The sequence below is a fragment of the Crocodylus porosus genome, unplaced genomic scaffold (genome assembly GCF_001723895.1).
Source record: "Crocodylus porosus isolate Cpor-Errol unplaced genomic scaffold, CroPor_comp1, whole genome shotgun sequence".
Taxonomy (NCBI): Eukaryota; Metazoa; Chordata; order Crocodylia; family Crocodylidae; genus Crocodylus; species Crocodylus porosus.
The window spans coordinates 70,653,117-70,672,195 of record NW_017728909.1 but is presented as its reverse complement, the minus strand read 5'-3'; the positions used below and the strand labels follow the sequence as shown (position 1 = coordinate 70,672,195).

Below are 19,079 nucleotides of genomic sequence, written 5' to 3'. Positions count from 1 at the left end.
AGGAAACACCATAGCTCCTGACTCTCTCTGCTTGGGTATGGGCGATGGGATAGCTTGACAGGGTGTGGGTAGGCTGGGACACAGAAGCATGTTCAATTCATGATGGAAGGCACTTGCTTTGGGGTTCTTCAGGAAGCCTAGGGCTGGGCATGGGGAAGGATCTGTGGTGATGTGGCAGGGGATTTGGGAGTGCTTACCTGTGCCTGGCAGCCAGTCAGGGGTGTCCTGGGCACTCGGCTGTACTCGGCAGTCTACAGCAGCCTGGAGAGCTTGCTGGGAAGCATGCAGGAGAATCCCCAACCTGCTGGCCTCAGCCAGTGCAGCCAGCCTTCATGCTCCACCCCTCAAGGTCAAAGGTGTATACTGTTCACTACTGAGCTAAACCACAGAAAACTGTAAATTAGATTGATTCCTCCTTGGGCTTTTTGAATGTCTGTACTTAGTCTTAATGACATATAATACAGGGTAATGTTATTGTGTCCATTTTCCCTTGGTCCATATTATTATACGTAGGGTTCATTGTTTCTTAACACAACAGGAGATGGAATTGATGTTTTGCTTTAAAAACACTGGTCAATGGACTTCTTAAACTCACTTCTAAATAAATGTTTTAAGCAGAAATCATTTACATCCCCTCAAATTGACAGCAACAACAAAATCAATGTTGTTATGACCATTAAGATTAATTTTCACTTCGACTATGGGCATGTGTCAATATGATTATGCTGCAGCTGCTTTTAAAACACTTCGGGCCCTATTGTGATCTCAAGTACTTATAAGTACATATCTTGTTTTTCCCACTGATCTTTTGTGAAGCTCAATGAGTATGTATACTGAATGACATTCAGTCTTTTGTTGGGAACATAGCAACAGCATCTGTGAAAGATGTAACAAAATACAGAAGTCCTTGAACTTCAAATATGGCACTCAAGATATTCTTTATTGTGCCCATATATGGGAACAATAAAACTCCTAATGGTAAGCTTTCCATGGAACACAATAGAAAGGTGGAAGCCTTCACCCTAATAGGCAGATGAAGTGGTTTCATTTAAAGGAAAAGCTAGTATATGTGCCTCTAACTTCTATTTATTTTACCCCTGATGGTGCAATTTCTGAGGATCCCAAAATGGCTGTCATCAAATCTTTTACTCCCACTGCTGTCCACTAAGGCCACAGAGTAAGCACCTAAAAGGTTCTTCCTCACTTGTAGTCTGGGGCTGATTCTCAGGTTCACTAGTGTTCAATTCAGTGCAGGCCCAGATTAGTGCAGTATTTTACTGCACACTCCTCTAGGTGACTGCAGCACAGTACATAGTTACAGTTTTATTTCCTGGTTCTAGAGAACCCTGCACAAGATCTTGGATCTCAAAACTGGATGGATAAATTTTGCTCCTAAATTCTTGTTCAGCTGCCTAAGTAACCTCTTAAAGGCATATGTAATGGACAGATGGTCTCTGCGCTTCTGTACATTCTTCGCTTTTAAGAAAATCAGGCTTAAGTATGCTCTTCCTGGCTAAGGATCTGTACTTTCTGAGGATCCTCAACTCCCATGAACATAATGCTTAGAAACTCACAGAATGAGGCATTAACCTGAATGTTTTTAACACACTGAGATACGCCAACAAAGAACATATATGAATTTAACAGTTGCTGCATATAATACATACTGCACCAAATAAGATTTGTGTTGAGCATCCACGCATAATTATTCCCTGTGAAATACATCTTTCTGTGCTTTAGCTGGTCAGATTTAAATGGCAAAGATAACTAGGGGAATCAATTGGCAACAGGTTGAGCAAAACAGTAAAAGATAAAGCTTTGAATGTCAACTCTTAATTATCTAGTATGCATTCAAGTACTTTCAGAATTCTCATATTCAGCATAACAAATAGCACTAATGTATGAGAGTGAAACTGATGCAATATTGTTTTTATTGTAAAAAACATAATGCAGCTATTGTACCTGGAATTGTAACATCCATTTCACAATTAAAGACTTACCATACTTCACTTGTGATTAATAATTCATCATTTTCAAATACTATTAAAATGCCCATCTTATGGACATGAGAAGCATATTTGTATCTTTGTGCATTTCAAGCAGACACCTTAGAGTGTAGGTTAAAGACAATCTCAACTGGTCTCTTTGGCAGAGCCCTCTGAATGATTTTAATCAAATCTGTATTGAAGGTGCTTTCTTACTCTGTCTGCAATTTACTACCATTATAGAATTATTACATGAAAACACAGTTCAAAAGGTAACTTAAGGGAAGATTAAAAGAAAAAAAGTCTTCTCATTGTACACCCAAACAGCTTCTCATTTAGAAAGACCCCTCTCCATTTCTCTGCCCTGTAAAGAGGCCTGTGATGATATGGTATGAGAAGAAATGCTGTATAGATTTCAGAGTTGCTTATTTGCTGTTCAATGACCTGCATATATCCATGCTATTCAGGTCATTATCTGAGTTGTAATCAAAATAGGATAGCATATTCTCCTTAAAATAGGTCCCTGCAGCAATATGAACATGTAGCAGTATTTAAAAAATGGACCCACCTGAAAGAATGGGAAGGGGTGCCCAGCAGAGAGACAAGAGTTTGTCCAAGCGGGGACACTGTAGGCTCTGAGGGCAAGTGAAGCTATTTTGGAGGCGGCCCTGTTGGAAGTGGGAGGGGTGAGGTAACCCCATCAAAGTTCTGAAATAGAGCCGTTAGCAAAAGCCCGGGAAGGGCCTTGGGCTGGGATTGGCTGAGGGCCTTGGATAAAAGGGGGGAGCAGTTTTCCCGCGGGGAGGGAACGAGAGAGAGAGTGGGGCGGAGGGCAGGCTGAAGGCCGGAGACAGAGTCTCAACACAGTGGTCTCTCGGAGAGCCCCTAGGAGTGCCCCTAGGAATGCCCTGTGAAGCAGCAGAAATGGGATGAGATACAGTATCCAGTTCCTCTCTCCAGCCCCGGAGCCTGCGGAGGCAGGTTCAGAGGGCGGCTGATTGTGGGTAGACTCCAAGCAAGGAAAGACCTGCCTGCAGCCTGGTGACTGGCTGGGTGAGCCCAGCAGAGCTGGGGGCAGGGGGGAAGCGGGGGTTGGAGTCTGCCCTGTTTTCCCTGATGGGTGAGGAGTTCCAGGGGCAGGCAAAGCCCAGGGAGAGGTTGTGTTTTGCTGGGCTGTGAGGCTGTGTGGGACAGGAGAGTTGCTACAGTCTGCAGCTCAGACACTGCTCCCTGCTGAACTAGGGATGGGGGTCAAAAGCAGGGGAAGGCTGTTTGGCAGGGACTGTAGAGCAGGAGCCACCATCCGATGCCTGGAGATCCTTGCTGCCCGCAGACCCCAGGAGCACAGAGACGGACACCAGCACCAGGGAGTGTCCACAGACCACGTGCAGGGACACAGACAGCTCTGCTCCCTGAGACACCCTGCCAGGGGCAATGCACATGGGATTCCCAGTACACCTGTGCAAGTGAGAGACTGTGTAAATAAGTTCTTGAGGGTTTATTAGTGGGTATATCAGTGTGTTTATTTAATGGTTATTTGTTATGTTGTAAATAATTAAATCTTATAAATATTCTGAGAATTGTCTGCAAGGGTGCTTGATTGTAAAGGGAGGCTCTCTGCTCAAGGGTACTGCAGCAGCTTCCCAGGGGGGCTGGGCAGGGGTACTGGCTACCGGGTACCCCAGGATCCCACTATTCAGGTGAGGGTGCGTGTAGTGTCGCGCCCAGGGTTACAAACATAAACGGTGTGTTTATCAGGTGTCAATTTCGGCCAAAAACACAGTGGGCCTGATTCTGATGTCATCTTGACTGGCAAAAGTCCACTTTCTGATAGCAGCATAAGTAGGTGTAGGTGACCAGGAGACCAGTCACACAGCAACTGCTCATCACCCCTTTGCTTCCTTTCACTATGGTTAGACTGGGATCAAATTCTGGATGTTTGTTTACACATCGCATCCACTGATGTTGTTTTGTCCTGTCTTTAGTGTATCAGAAGTGATCAATTTTTAGATGTGAAAAAAGTAACCTGCACGTTCTTGTAGCAACTCAGAATGCCTTGCAGAAGGCAGTCTGATTATCCATCCCCAGACCAATGCTGAGAGTTGCATGAGAGCACCTGCTTGTTGCGGATGCCTCCATAAGACTTCTGTAGCCTCTGTTAGCACCTCTTTCTTCCTCCTTTTCTTATCCTCATTCTACTTCAACTCCACATCTCTTTCATTTGCTCTCAGATGGAGGCTGAAAGACATTGCTACATATTGAGGATAAAGCATGCAAGTATATCTTGTTGATCTTTTTTGGGACTGTGTTCTAGTGCCCCGTTGGATCGATAGAAATGCTTCTATCAGAGCTTTAGGACACTAAATGCTTTCTCTGCTACTTATTACTTTTGTAGGACCAAGCGTATTCTTTCCTTGGCCTGTTAACTTCTTTGCACTATAGGAGTGAAAAGGCTTGGTTTGGTTAACCTTTACCACCTGTGCAGCGGGGAAAAAGAGTCAGGATAAAGATATAAGGCCACACTGCGTGGAGGATAATTGGATAAGAAGGTTTGGGCAATGCCTCTCTGGATGGGAAATAAGTGTGGCCTACCCACTGATACACTCTCTTCCCACAACTGTCTCTCTTTCTCAGGCTGGATATCTGTGACTATCTTCATATTTTTCCAAATCCATCATTATCTTTTTATAGAGATGCCATGCAGCTCCTCTACCTATAGAGAACCTGCATCCAGCCTACTTGGACTGGGGATTTACAGATGTTAGGCATTAGACTTGCTCTGGACATACCTGCAGGTTCAGCCCTGCAGAAGACATATGCAGGTGCTTGCCCCATTTTGGGATCTCTGGCTAAGCTGTGAACTAAGCACCCTGGTGCTCAGCACTGGTAAGCACTGGGTGTTTCTTGGAATATGCCACAACAGGAAATGAAGTGCCTGGAAAACTATAAAATAAAAGTAAATCAAGTTATTTAAATCCTTTATTGTTTCTGAGCCTAAACATTTGGTGTTGATTCAAAAGTGGGGGGAGGGTGTAAGGCTGATTTTTGCAAAACCTAAACTAGCAGGCATGAGAGAGAAGAATTCTACAGCTTTGTCTAGAGAGTTGGTCCCTGCCCTCATAAACATTTCAATTATTTATGTGCTTCATGAGGAGAGAGTGAGAGAGCTAATTACCTTATTGCCCCATGGTAATAACGTCTGAAAGATGGGGATCACTGTGCAAGTTCCTGTTCTGAATTACTCAGAGAAGGGTTGTGAATACTATCATTCAGGTAAAAGGAAAAGTGCTGGCAGCTATTTTGGTGGTTTTTATTTTGTGTGGGGTCAGCATATTCAGAGTGTATCTATGGGATGAAGCCCAGTAGGAGAGGGAATGCCTGTTTTGTGAATCTGGGCTTTAGGCTTGAGATGATGCGAAACAGTATAAGACTATCACAGGCTCGTTTATGCATGTGTAGGTAGGGGCAGAAATTTAGGCACGTATGGGATTAAGGTTCCTACATTCAAAGGTTTCATGGGGATTTTAGAATATAAATTTTAAAATTGGGCATCTCAAGTGACATTCAGGCACTCAGGTAGGTCCCTTGTGTATATTGTTAGGTTATATTTTTAGACCTATCCATCTAATGTTGTAAGAACTCAGTGGAAAGCTAACTTTTCAGATGCTGAGTTCCAGTATCAAAGCACACAATGTTCTTTTATAGTATTTGCTGCATGTATTTCAGGTTATTTTCTATTGTAATGTCCTGTTGAATCTTTAAGGAAGTTCCAAATTTCCAATGAATTCTGATGCAGAAGTAGCCTGGAAACATTGCAACATCAGGGGCTTATGGAAGGTTTTAAAAAGACCACACTGAAGAAAAGTCTTGGCTGGAATACTAAAAATTATTTTAGGAAAAAGAAAAACAGAATGCTTGGGAAGTGAGGGAAACTTCCAACGGAGAAGGTGGTTTGGATCAGTTTTTCATATTTTAGCAAAATATACAATTCTACCCTTGTCTTGCACACATGTAGCCAAGTTGTATCGAATCCAACTGGAGTGTCCTTGATTAGGTCTGACTGATAACTGAATAAGGAACACAGGGTCAGTGTGTTCTGAAAGAAACTCGGCATGTGACTGTCGCTGAAGGGATATAATATGGAACATGCTGAGAAATTTAACTTCTCAAAAAAAACTAATCCTCCAGGCTCCTTTAATTAGGCAACTTGCCTCTTCTTCCTCCTTAACTTTCCATCTGGAGGTTGTAGTAAATGATAGCAGTATTGAGGAGATTTAATGAGCTGTGTGATTTAATGCTTCAAAATCTTCTGCTGGTTGTGTTCACAAACACCTACTGCCAAATCCATGTGTGTGATGATTCATTTCTAGCACATAGCTATTCTTTTTGTTTGTTTTGAAGCTGCTCAGGAAAGGAATCCCATTATTTCAGGTTAAACTCCCAAACTATATTTTATTATTTTATTTATAGACTCTCATAATATCTAATCATATGCACTTCAGTGTGGCACAAAAAACATGAATGCTAAAAGAAGCAACACTATAAAACTATCCTTGATTTTATATATGTTTTTACGGTACTTATATTACTTGGCTGAAACTTTATTTGTCAAATTTCTATATTAAGACTTGGGTTCTTTTTATGTATGTATGTATGCATTTGTTTACTTATTTATTTTTAACTGTATATTGCTTGGCCTTCAAGGCAAAAATCTGCAATCAATTCTGCCTGTAAAATCAAATTGACCTTAAATGAGTTGCATTCATGGAAGCGTGAGTACAGTTTTTGCCCTAAATTTGGTTGTCATAGCACTGATTTTTCAAGAGGGCTCTGTGGTGTACAGCAGTTCTAAAGGAAGCTTAACTGGATTCTTGAGGATTCATCCTGTCTAAACAAATTTTACTACGTTAGAACCATCCATACAAACTCTCACGTCAAGCCATCCACATAGCTGCAAAAAGTGTGTGTATGGGCTGTCTCACACAGCCCCTGGAAGTCACTGGCAGCAATAGAACAGCCTTCAGACTTTCTCACATTTATACCAAGAATAAGGTCTGCTATGCCACACATTACCCGGATGTTCGTTGCAAAGCCCTCACCATGCTAGAATTAGGCCATCTCAGACACAATATCTCTTTCCTCTATCAGCATCTATCATGGAAAGTGTGGTGATCAGCAGTGAACCAGGTTTTCCATTTGTAATGGAAAAACCTGGATTGTCTCTTTAAGGAGAAAAATGTGGGTTAAGGTGGGTTTCCCCTTGCAGGCTGGCAGAGTTTCAGTCTGCGAGGAGCTGGGGGGGAGTGGGAGAAAGGTGGTCAGGCAGGTGATACCGTGTGCATGTGTGCACATACACATGCACAAGGCTGCCACACAGCCTGGAGAGCAGCTCCCACAGGTAACTCTGGGCAGGGGGTAGAATGGAGGCCCTCATAGCGAGGGAGGGAGAGACTTGGGTAGACCTGAGCCTGGGGCTGCCGGGCAGCCCAGGTTCCCCGTCATGTGCAGCCACAGGGCCCAGGAGGGAGCAGGACAGGGTTGCTTGCCTGGGGTGCCATGGAAGGGCTGGCTTCCTGCCACTGTGTGCACTCCCAGGGGGCATGGTGGGCATGTACCCCCCCAAGATTTGTGCATGAGGTGGGGGTGAGTGCAGGCTGCCCACTGTGGGCTCAGGTTCCATCCTGCCCTCTCCCTAGGGCCTCCATGGCCCAGCAGGTGGGACCCACTGCAGTAGGGCAGAGTAGGACCAGGCAGGGAAGCTCCATGCCACTGCTATGAGCCCCATTCTACCATGATGAGGTGCCACCTGCCTACCCGGCAGCAGCAGGGGGCACAAACCCACACTGATGTGCATATGATTGGGCAGACAGAGGGCACCTTGCCATAGCCGCATGGGGCCTCGTGGCGGTAACATCGAGCTTCTCTGCTTGGCCCTGCTCTGCCCTGTTGTGCTGGGTTTCTGCCCGCTGGGCCACAGAGGCCCCAGCAGGATGGCAGCAGAGCGGAGAGCCCCGAGCCGGCAGCAAGCAGCCCACATCTGCCCCTCCATGATGGGCTTCGCTCCAGCTGTGCCTCCCATGGGGAAGAGGGAGCTGGGCTCTGTGCTCTGCTCCCCACTGGGGCCTCAGCAGCTGCCACTTCCTGAAGGCAGCAGCCAGGGTTCAGGCACTGCTGCGGGGGGCTGAGGACTGCAGACCTGGGTCCCAGGCCCTCTAACCTGGGCAGCTGGGGGCCGTCTCCGGGCTGGGAAGGTGAGGGGCTGTGGGTGGGGAGTGAGGTGTACCAACAGGGCTGAAGAGGTGTGGTTTGGGAGTGAGTAGCAATGGCAGGGGCAGGACACTGGTATATTAGGCTCAGCACCACAAAGCAGTGTGGGGGGACAGCCATAGCTGGACCCATATCAAAGGTGGCAGGGGGAGCTCTGATTTTCTGGAATAAAAAACCCAAAATCAAATACCAAATTTCATAGGTATATAGAATTTATTTTACTATAGAGGTTGAGGCATTGGTAGGCTTCCAAATTCCTCTAAAATTGTAAATGTATCAATAAAACATTGTATTCAAGTGATACCTCTTTCTTTATATATGGCCTACCTGTTAGTTCTGGTTGAAGGTTGCTTTGAGCAAATACATCTCTAGAGTCAGATTCTCAACTAAGAATCTGGTGCCTAAGTGATTTGGGATGTGGTTATATGGGAGTCCTGTATTATTTTTAATATATAAAATCCATGATTAAAATGAAATGCCACTGTATATATATAGTGGCATTTCATTTTAATCACAGATTTGGGGGTTTTAAATCAGAGAATCTGCAGTTTTTATTAGAGAATTTGTGAGTTTTAAACAGAAAATCAGGATCCCTGTGATCAGGAATGAAGTCACTGACAACAATAATAGGGTGAGAGAAGGGAAGCTTGTTATTAAGAGGCTTCAAGGGGCTCAGCCACTGGCCTATCACATGACATTCACTTCCATAAGAAATTAGAATTTTCTTCAGGACGAAAATATAAGGATAAGCTTTCCACAGTAGCTTTTTCTCACTAATTACTCCTTTTTTATAAATAGTAATTATGTATATTAGGGGAAGTATACAAAGTGAAAATATAAGCTGTAGACAGCAAGTTGTATTTTAGGAAAATGAAAGGAGGATGCAGATATCATATAATATCACATATACATATAGGTTGATCTACTTGAATTTTAGTAATGCTCAAACATTCTGCAGATCAGTATAGTATAGACAGGCAGACAGACTGTATGAGGAATGGGTATGGGGGTTTCCTTCATAGCACCTGTGTGCTGGGCACTGAGCTGCAAAATCACAGTTCACATTTCAAACACTGTAGGAAGGTATTTTAAAATCTAAAGTACCTTTTCAATACCATTAGATTTCAGAAAATGGATCTACTTTATGAGAAATTATTAACTACACTTTCAGGACCATATTAACAATAACAACAAATCACATATGCACAACCAATTTCTTATCAAGGCCCAGCTATAAAATTTGTGCCTTTGGCTTTTTGTTTACCCTTTGAACTGTATATAACATTGTTACTGACTGATCTAGTTACCTTGAGACATAGTTTGTACCCATCAGATTTCCATGCAATTATCTTTTTATACCAAGTAGAGATATAAATCATCTCCATTTTGTATGAGGTGTTGACATTTATTGATTTAATGTTCTTGTGAAGCCTTTCAGGGAAGCAGTTTCAGAACACAAAATCAAATGACTTGAAATTAAGAGATAACATTGTAACAAATTCAGATAAGTTATCATTATGAGGTTTGTCAGAGAAATAATGTAATAAGACAGACCTTTCCAAAGATGTATAGCATCTTTGCTTCTGAATTGCTTCTGCTCTTTGCTTCCTAGGTTAATCTCTTTTTTTAAATAAATAAAATTATAATTGTCTCTTAGCTTGCAACTCCCTTGCTTTATTATCTCACACATAATACTAATATCCTTAGGAAGATGCAGGTGGAGCCTGTCAAATTCCTTTCTGACAGGCTCTACCATCTACTCTTTTTTCACTTCAGACAGTGGAAAGGAAGTCTTTCCGTACAAATTGCCAAAGGATCATCTTTTTGCAAATTGTTAAAAATGCATTGTTTAGAAAAAGAAGGAAACGAGATCCAACTAGTTAAAGCACTGTACTTTAGGAAATCTTGGTTAAATTCTCAGCTCTTCCATACATATCAGTGGGTGCATCTACCTGTTCATTAATGCACCATTGTGGCAGCACATTAAGTTTAGCGAGTAGTGTCTCATGTAGACACACCCAGTGTGCAATAAGAAAATGTGTCATAGTGTCAGATTTTTAAAATGGCTTTTAAACTTATGCTTTTACATTTTGCATATGTGTTTGGATGCCTCAAAAATCTGCTTTGCTCAGATTTGAACCATGGGAAAAACTTAAAGGCTGCTTGGAGGTTATTCTAAAAGTGTGTTCTGTAATGTAACAGGCTGTATAAACTTTCCTGAATATGTTGAACAGCTAAACCATAAATTATTTATAGGCTTTCTTTTAACTCTACAGTAGTGTTCCAGAAGCCTAATGACAGCTCTCTACAAGTAATTTGGCTATTTGTTGCTCTTTGTAACTTTCATGTTCCTTATTTTACTGCGCTATCATCTGTCTACTGACAGCTCTTATCTGCCACATAGGGCTTTTTTTGTTTTTTGTTTTTTTCTGTCCCTTGCTAGTTTTACCTTCAGGGCAAACTAATGATCCAGGTGTGTGGCCTCTTGTCTAGCCATCATTTACCTGTGCTGGGTCTGCATTCCAAAAGCAATACCATTCAGGGCTGGTTTTTAAGGTCCTCTGTCCTTTATTAGTTGCCTGAGAGAGAATTTGTGTTTCCTCTACTACGTCAACAGCTAGCTGATTATAAAATAGTGTTCTACTTCTTCAAATGCTTATTGTGCAGAATGTTTGCCTGATGACAAAGGCCAAAAAAGAAGTCCTTATACTGTAACAAACTTTCTACATAAAGTGTGGGTTTTCTTGTATGGTCAATGTTTGTTTCTATCCTTTAAAGACATAAATAATATAATACTTGAGTGTAATAACTCCTAAACTGTGTTGTACTCTACTCTTTTAAAGACTTAGACTGAAACTCGACAAAAGAAAGTTAGCAACAGGAGTGGGTAAGTGGCTCCATAGAAAGTACAACCTGAATGAACTTGGCAGAGTTGAGTTTACTGAAGTAAACCTCAACATGCCACTTGATATTTGAGTTCAGGAAACACAATCATGGTTGAAATTATGCTTCTGCCTCTTGGGACTTGGCCTCTGTAGCTGCATTGAGGAGTATAGCAAACATGTAGAAACCTTGCTTTACCTTTTTTTTTGGTCTTAAGCCATGACCCTGAGTCACTTCATACTGAGTATCCGTCAACTTGTATTCTTTTGTTACTGCTAAGAATTTCTAATTCACAGACACACATCCAATGTCAAACTCAGGCCTGATGCCTGCCAAGATCACCCATGATCAGTCAGCTTCCTACTAAGAGTCTTATCCCTCAGTAACTCTGTGGATATCATTTGAATACAACAGGGAGAGAGGAAATTGGCTTTGTATTATCCTTCTTGTCAATAATGCATGTGCAATGCACTGTTTGCATATGCAACCATTATTGGGGGGACATATCTTTAAAATGACATTGAAGAGTACATAGGCTTATGATTTCATACTTTATTTCAGTGATACTTAAATGAAGACATGAAATGACAAGTAACACGAAGACAATGTAACTTACAGAAAGACAATAGTTGTCACATACCTTGTTTCATAAACCACGTTTTTCACACACCTTGTTTAACTTAGGGAAAATTAAAACACTGAAATTCCCTGAAACTAGCACTGTGACTTTCCATTTTGTCTGCTTTATTTTCACTTTTTCCTGCAGATGAAAGGTGCCTATGAACCTCCCTTGATAAACAGACCATCCACTAGTTAGGGAACCTCAGTACAGAGTTGTGACTTGTAAAAGAGAACTCTGAAACATGAGAGTCTTTGCTTTTTCAAAGGTTTTTCCTTCGAAGGTTTACATTTCAGCTATTTTATAGGGTGACATTAGCAGTTTCTAATTAAGGACTCAGGGCAAATGTCTTGTTCTCCTGCAAGGAGAAAACAAAGCTCAGAATATGGTGGGAGTACCATGTTTGTCATGTGGCTGAAGGAATTGGGGGGAAAGAGAGTCCGTGAAGTACCTGAGGACAAAGGCTTCTTGGTACCATTAAGCTACCTCAGTTTGAGTTTCTTAAAGACTGGAGAGGATGCATATATACTCCTTTTCCTTGGACAAATGACTAGGACTTGCTCCATAATGATTTGCACAGAATTAAGGGAAAAGATGGGTTTTAACTAAATCTGAATATATAATAAATAACATGACTAGAGCTGATTTGTTACAATTTAAGGGGTTTTTTTCACTGAAATCTTGAGTTCTCATTAACCTTCTCTCCTCCTATGAAGTGCTTGCTTGCAGCTCATTCTGATCAAGACACTTTGAGAATGAAGTTGTGGGGAAACTGTGGGAAGGAAAATGGGAGAATTATATTTATGCAGTGGAGAGAGGCGATAACTGTAGGGCACTCAGGTTAGACCTAATCCAAGACCCACTGAATCTTTCATGTAGCTACAGACTTTGGATCAGGTATCTACAGTAGTATGTAGTTCTCAGGAGTGTTACTCCCATGAAGAATAACAACCTCTGTAATTCACAAATTGTATATACTTCTAGTTTGTTTAGGGGCAGCATTGATTTTGATCTATGAAAACCTTTGTGGTTTGTACTCTGGATAACTTAAAAGAATACTCATCTCTTCCTTCATGATTTAACCCAGTACACTGAGATCAATGGAGAGCTGAACTACTAGCTTCTAGTTTTATATGTATGTGGGACCTCTAGGGAGAAAGTTTTCACTAGTTGGCCTTTATCTGGGATTTGCTTTTGCTTTGTTTTGACAAAGTCCATGTTTGTTCTTCTTCCGAGTAGGTTGCAAGAGTCCTCTCTTTATCATGGTTTTTCTGAAAGGTTGAGAGTGGGGTGTTTCATGGGAGAAGGGTTGTCATTTCAGATATAATTTCTTTTCAAATTGTGTTCACTTAAATGAACATATGTTCACAATAGTTTTAATTGCTTATGTGGCTAGAGAGTATCCAATGTATAAATATGGAATTAAACCATTGCAAGTCCCTTTGGGTTCTTTGACAACTCGCTCAAGTCTCCTTACTTCTGTTTGTTCATCTACAAAATTGTTAGCTACATAGCAGAGGTATTGTGCAGATTAATTATTTAGCAATAAATTGGAAATGGTTTATTCATGATGGATAACTGTCTTTGTCCAGAATTAATTCTATTTAAAACCATTAGGTCTAGTCTTGAAGTAGACTGTTACTCAGTGCAAGTAATTGTATCAGTCTGGGCCTTAATGTTTGAAAAGCCCAATGGGCTGCTCTGCTGGACTGCAACTATGCAATCCAGCTGTAAAAAGAACCAGTTTGTAGATGTGTTAGCTGATGAGCAAAGCAGAACATATCTTGTTCCTTGGGGATTGTATCCTGGTCCTCTTTTCAGGCTGGAAGTAAGTGACAGCAAAAAGGGCATGTATACTGCCTACCACCCATATCCCATTCATCTTCATGAAATGGGGAATGGCAGCCTTCTCCCTTCCCTTGTCAATTCACATAGTCTGCAAAGAGGAGTACAGGGGCTCTTTACACCCATTACGCAGGCAAACACCTGGGCTTTAAATTTAGCTCAGCAGAAATATATATATTTTTTCTATTTTTATGTAAAAATATGGGAACCAAGAGAAACTGGGTACAATTATTTGCTCTACTGCTGAGAAAAACAGGGAGAAGGTATCCATGGGTAGAAACTGAAACCAAACAAAACATCAAAAGCATTAAAAATTCAACAGCCCTTTCTTCTACCTACTACTATACACACACACAGTATACAATCAAACAAAAGGACAATGGCTAGACTTGTTTTATTTCGACTGGAGGAAAAGGCATCAAGAAACAAGAGAATCAAAGCTAGCAACAGATAACATGGGGGGGTGGCGGGTGGGGGGAAGAACCTTGGCCAAATATGTTTTTGTCAGTCAACGTTTCTATTTATTTATTTTCAAGAAGAGATCTGTCAGGATGGAAGGACATTTATTATTTACAGAAGGTTTTCTGCTGCGCCTGCTGCCCTTGATAGCAAGTATCATTCCATACGAAAGGAAATAAATAAATAAAAAACAACTGATTAGGAAGGATTGGAGTAAGCAGTCAGGGAGGGCACTTTGATAACTTGTTAAAGGCTCAGCAACTGTATTCCTGCGGCTGCAGTGCCTTGCCATTTATTTTTATTCTCGTTTTTCTTTCTCTCCTTCTTTCTGTCCATGGAAGGTTATATTTTTCTATAATTACCACAAGCAAATCTTTCTCTGGCAGCACATGTAATGATTAATCGCACTTCCTTTATTACAGTAGTGGGTGGCTTTTGCATATCCTCTCTTTATATATAGTCTTTAATTTTCTGTATTACAGGCAGTACTAAGTAGTTTGCTTGTAGTAAAAAGATAACAATTAGCTGCATATGTTACAGAGCTACAGCTCTCAGATTGTTCAGTGATTTTTTTTGAGGTCTATCTTCCTTCTAGTGGGCATATGTAATTACCATTAAAGCTAAGGGAAATAAAACATATAAACATCAAGGACAAAAATGATCCCTAGTGTACACAAGTTAAAAACAAATTCTTACCTTCCTCTTCCAAAATTTGATATTATAATGGCTCAAACACTGGATGAGTCACCCTACTCATTAAAACTGGAACCATCAATAAAAAGGGTAATATAGAAAAAAAAGCAGTGATTCAGGGGAAATAAAGGCAGCAGTCACTCTAAAGCAAGCTGCCAGAATTTGGGGCTTGTGGCAGGTTTGGCTCTGGCTTTTTGGTATGAGTAGTAGCCACACTATTTTATTCAAAACAGAAAATGGATATCAAAGATTGCTTTAGCTGTGCAGTAAAAAGAATAACTAGTGATTAGTGTGATGCTATACTTTGGCTCGTGGCCATTGCTCCACATATTATGGGGAACCACAGTATTTCAGAATGCTGGATGTGAGTGTGACCCATTTAGTTCTAAGTACAAATGTCACCCTGAGCCAAATCTGCTTAGAGTACCATTTACTTTTGTAAGTCAGTTGTTAGTGGAAGCAACTGCAGAAATTAAGATTACTCTCAGGAGTAAGAGCTGTAGAACTGGATGCCATTTAAATACAATATTCCTTTATTTAAAATTTAAATAATGTATTACATTTAGATATAAATATTCAGATACTTGCCTGGTATGATCTGAGGGAACTATGAGGATTTACTCCAACTGAGGATCTGGCCCCAGTAGTGTGTTATACTTGAAGTTACATCTCATTTAGACCATCTGGAAACTAAAAGATAGGGATACCTACTTTTCAATGCAGTTTCATACTAACAGTACATATGATCAATTCTGTGTGCTGCACTGCAGGCCTACCTGTTTGTTCTCGTTGAAGGTTGCTTTGAGCAAATGAATCTCTAGGGTCAGGTTCTCAACCAAGAATTTGGTGCCTAAATGATTTTGGATGTGGTTATATGGGAGATTTAGGGTGAATGGATGTTTGGTTATTATAGTTCTCATCACTGGAGTAGGTAAATGTCAATTTTGTTTTATGTGTGTTTTATTTTTGATAGTGTATTAGTGAACCATCATAAAAGTCCTCAAGCAGTGGATTGGGGCTTTCAAATAAATTGAGATAAATACATAAATATATAAATCAAGTAATGAAGCAGGCTGGTTCCTGTGAAAGCGAACAAATGAATAACAATACAGGTAAAATTCCTCATTCTTTGCTTTGTCACTGTTCAGCCATAATAGAGATTTTCTTCGCAAATTGTGGGAAATCTATGGAGAAAACCCCCTATATTGATGGCAAGTTTTTACATGCGATACTGCTGAGGCTTGCTTAAAAAGAAGTCCGTTCCTAGCATAGAGGATTAAATATATGTGTATTCCCCCAAATTTGCTATAATGTAAACTATTGTCCAGGGCACAGCCTCAAAGTTTCTGCCCCTACCCGCACATGGATTAATTGGAAGCCTCAAAGGATCTTTCTATCTGTATAAGCAAAGCAGACCTGACTCTGCTCTCACTTACTCCAAAGTAGATTAGGAGTAATTCCACTGAAGTTAGTAGTGTTATGTCAGTTTAAAAATGGTATAAGAGAAGTCAGAATACGGTCTGGTGTAAGGCACCAAATACTATGCAGATTTATTTGCATACATAAAATACTTCTTTTCAGGGCTAGACATCTGACTTTGTTGTCCTGTCCTGCATAAGCACTTTGTGTATTTAAATAAGGGATAAAGCGACACTCAACTCCCTGTTTGTCATTGCATTCAGTATAGACGACAAAGGTTTCAGACAAAGTTTATGCATATTTAAACATTACCAAAGAGTGACCCAATGTAGATTTCCATTTTCTTTTCTATTTTTGGTCATGACCTGAATGATTTTAATCCTTTAACTTCAGGACCAAATTGCCTGTTTGGCATATTGGAAATTAGATGGGAAATTAATCGTTCCTGTAACATGATGCAGGGTTTTTTAATTAATATAATACAATATAAAGGAAGTGCATGGAAATGATATTTTATGTATGAAATTATATGTTACGTCCTTCTCAGATACAAGTAGAAAACTATAATTGGAAGAGTTAATAGTAATGTTCCAAGAATTCAAAAGGGATTCAATCTGCAATGTACAACAATCCTATACCTGGCCCAACTGTGAATCTATATATCTGGTTTAAGAGTGCGTAGATTGGAGTATATTGAAGGAAATGATTTTTTTTTTTTTAAACATCCTCCTTTCCTTTTTTGTGAAGGGTAGTTAGTAAGACGATGCAGGATGAGATGATGAGTCATATAAGTCATACACACGAAGGTACTGCTTTATTTTTCTTCAAGTAATTATCCCTGGGCTGTTTTTTGCAGTAGATGCCATGTCACTGTATCCTCATGTTTTTCTAAGCAGGTTTTGAAGCAATGCTCATTCTAATTAGAGACCTTCTGTATCAGGTTCTTTGTGTAATTAGACACATTTATGCAAAATGCAGAGTGAAATTATGCCTCTACTTTTTGAGGGGGGGGGGTGTGCGTGCACACACACACACACACACACCTGTATGTGTGCTCCATGGAAAAAGGTAAAAATTCATTTAAGATTTGGTACAGCTACATAAAGCTTTATGTACCACTTAATGTGCTTTACCATTGCAAAGCCCATAAATCTGGTTTAGATAAGGATGAAATTACTATATATGGAATGGGATAAAAAAGGTGAAATCTTGCTCTGAGAAGCTGCATTGTAGCTTTCCATTAAATGGCCATCAGCCTGTGACATCAATAGTACAGTTATCTCCTGTATGAAACGTTAAGATCACTGGATTTACAGAAATACTTGTTTTGCAGCTTCTCCATCTAAACCTGTCTGACCCATCCTCATAGCATAACCCACTGCTGAGTGAGTTACCAGTTCCTCTCTGCCCTGATCCATAGAGGATATGACTTGTTATAACATTCAACTACAGAGGCTTGGCTCAAGGCCTTAGCTCAAGTGGTAGAAGCTTGTTTGTTTCATTCGGTGGAGGCCTTAGCATCAGTCCCCAGCTTATTTGCCAAATGGGTGGCTATTGGGAAAGCTTCTCTCTTCTCTGACCTCAGCTGGGTCAACTTGGAGGGCTCATCTGTTCCTTTGGCAGCTGACACTCTGTGGAGGCAGGGACTTAAGTGGTGAGAAAGCGGTGAGAGTTTGGAGCCGTGTCCAAACGCTCTTTGCTAGGGGAGAAATTCATAGGGTGTGCAGAGGAGATGAATAATGTGTTAGGTGAGCCTTTCTGCTCTGGATTGAATTTCTCTAAAGAGATTAAGGACTCCATTTTCCCAGAACCAGTTTGTGGGTATCTGCACTGTGAATTTGATTGGAGAGCTTTTGTGAGAAGCTCATGAGTGGCTCCACTGCCATGGCACCAGCTGCAGGCTCCCTGTGAAGTATATATTCTGATAATATTTGTGTTCTATCTTATTGCAGGCTGTCTGTCTACATGCCCTAAAAGCAATATAAGGGATGCTTAAATGCATTTAGATGATGAGTCGTCTAAAAAAATGCTGAAAACGTTCTGGGATGACATAATATGCTTTTCACCCCACACCTTTCTTTTCTTTCTGTACATAGCAAAAAAGACCAGCTTTCATACTGTTAAATATCATAATGTAATAAAGCTATGGCTACATGAGCAAGTTAGCATGCGGTAGAGTAGGTTGCAAATTTATGGCATGCTAGCTACTAGGTCCATGCAAAGCGGGTAGTATTCGCTTTGGATTCTGATGCGGCCGATTTGTGGGACAATGATTAGATCCAGTGATTTGAATCACTGTCCCGAATTGATTTGGCTGAATATGATTCAGAGATTAAGCTGCTGCCAAATCTCTGAATCACGCAGGCCTGTCCTCTGCCTGCTTTCCCAGCCCAGCAATAGCTGCCCTGCCTGCCTCAGCTCCTGGCACTTTGAAAAAAAAAACCTGAATCAGTGGGTGCTGCCAGGCTGTGGAGGGTTATCCCTGTTGCCCCCCACTGAATGGGGGGGCTCTGCACAAGCCCCCCAACTCCTGCCCTCTCCCAGCCCCCCCGTGGCTGCCATGCCTGCCCCAGCTCTGGCCCTTTAAGAAAAAAAAAAGAGGAAAACCCCAGACTCACTGTTTTTGCCTGGTGGGAGGCAATTCCTGCTGCCCCCCACTGCCCCGAACCATACGGGGGGCTTTTTCATGACCTTCCCAAAGCCATGAGGCCACTGCAGGATCTGGTGAGTCCAAGGGTTTTTCTCAGGGTTTTTTTTTCTTAAAGGTCTGGAGCTGGGGCAGGCGGGGCAGCCATGGGGAGGCTGGGGAGTGGAGGAGGGTTGGGGGGCATGCAGCATGTGGCAGTGGAGAGGGCAGCACCTGGTGAGTTCGGGCTTTTTTTTAAAAGCACCAGGAGCTGGGGCAGGCA

At 41.4% G+C, this 19,079-nt stretch overlaps 1 long non-coding RNA gene across 1 annotated transcript in view; it reads right to left on the bottom strand.

The window, feature by feature from the left end:
• Positions 1–2,797: 2,797 nt before the first annotated feature.
• Positions 2,798–19,079, bottom strand: part of LOC109308242 — a 17,752-nt gene continuing 1,470 nt past the window's right edge. Inside the window, exons 2-3 of the long non-coding RNA XR_002100571.1 lie at positions 10,614–10,617; positions 2,798–2,882 (exon numbers count right to left, since the gene is read on the bottom strand). This is a non-coding gene — a long non-coding RNA (uncharacterized LOC109308242). The remainder of the gene's footprint in view (positions 2,883–10,613; positions 10,618–19,079) is intronic.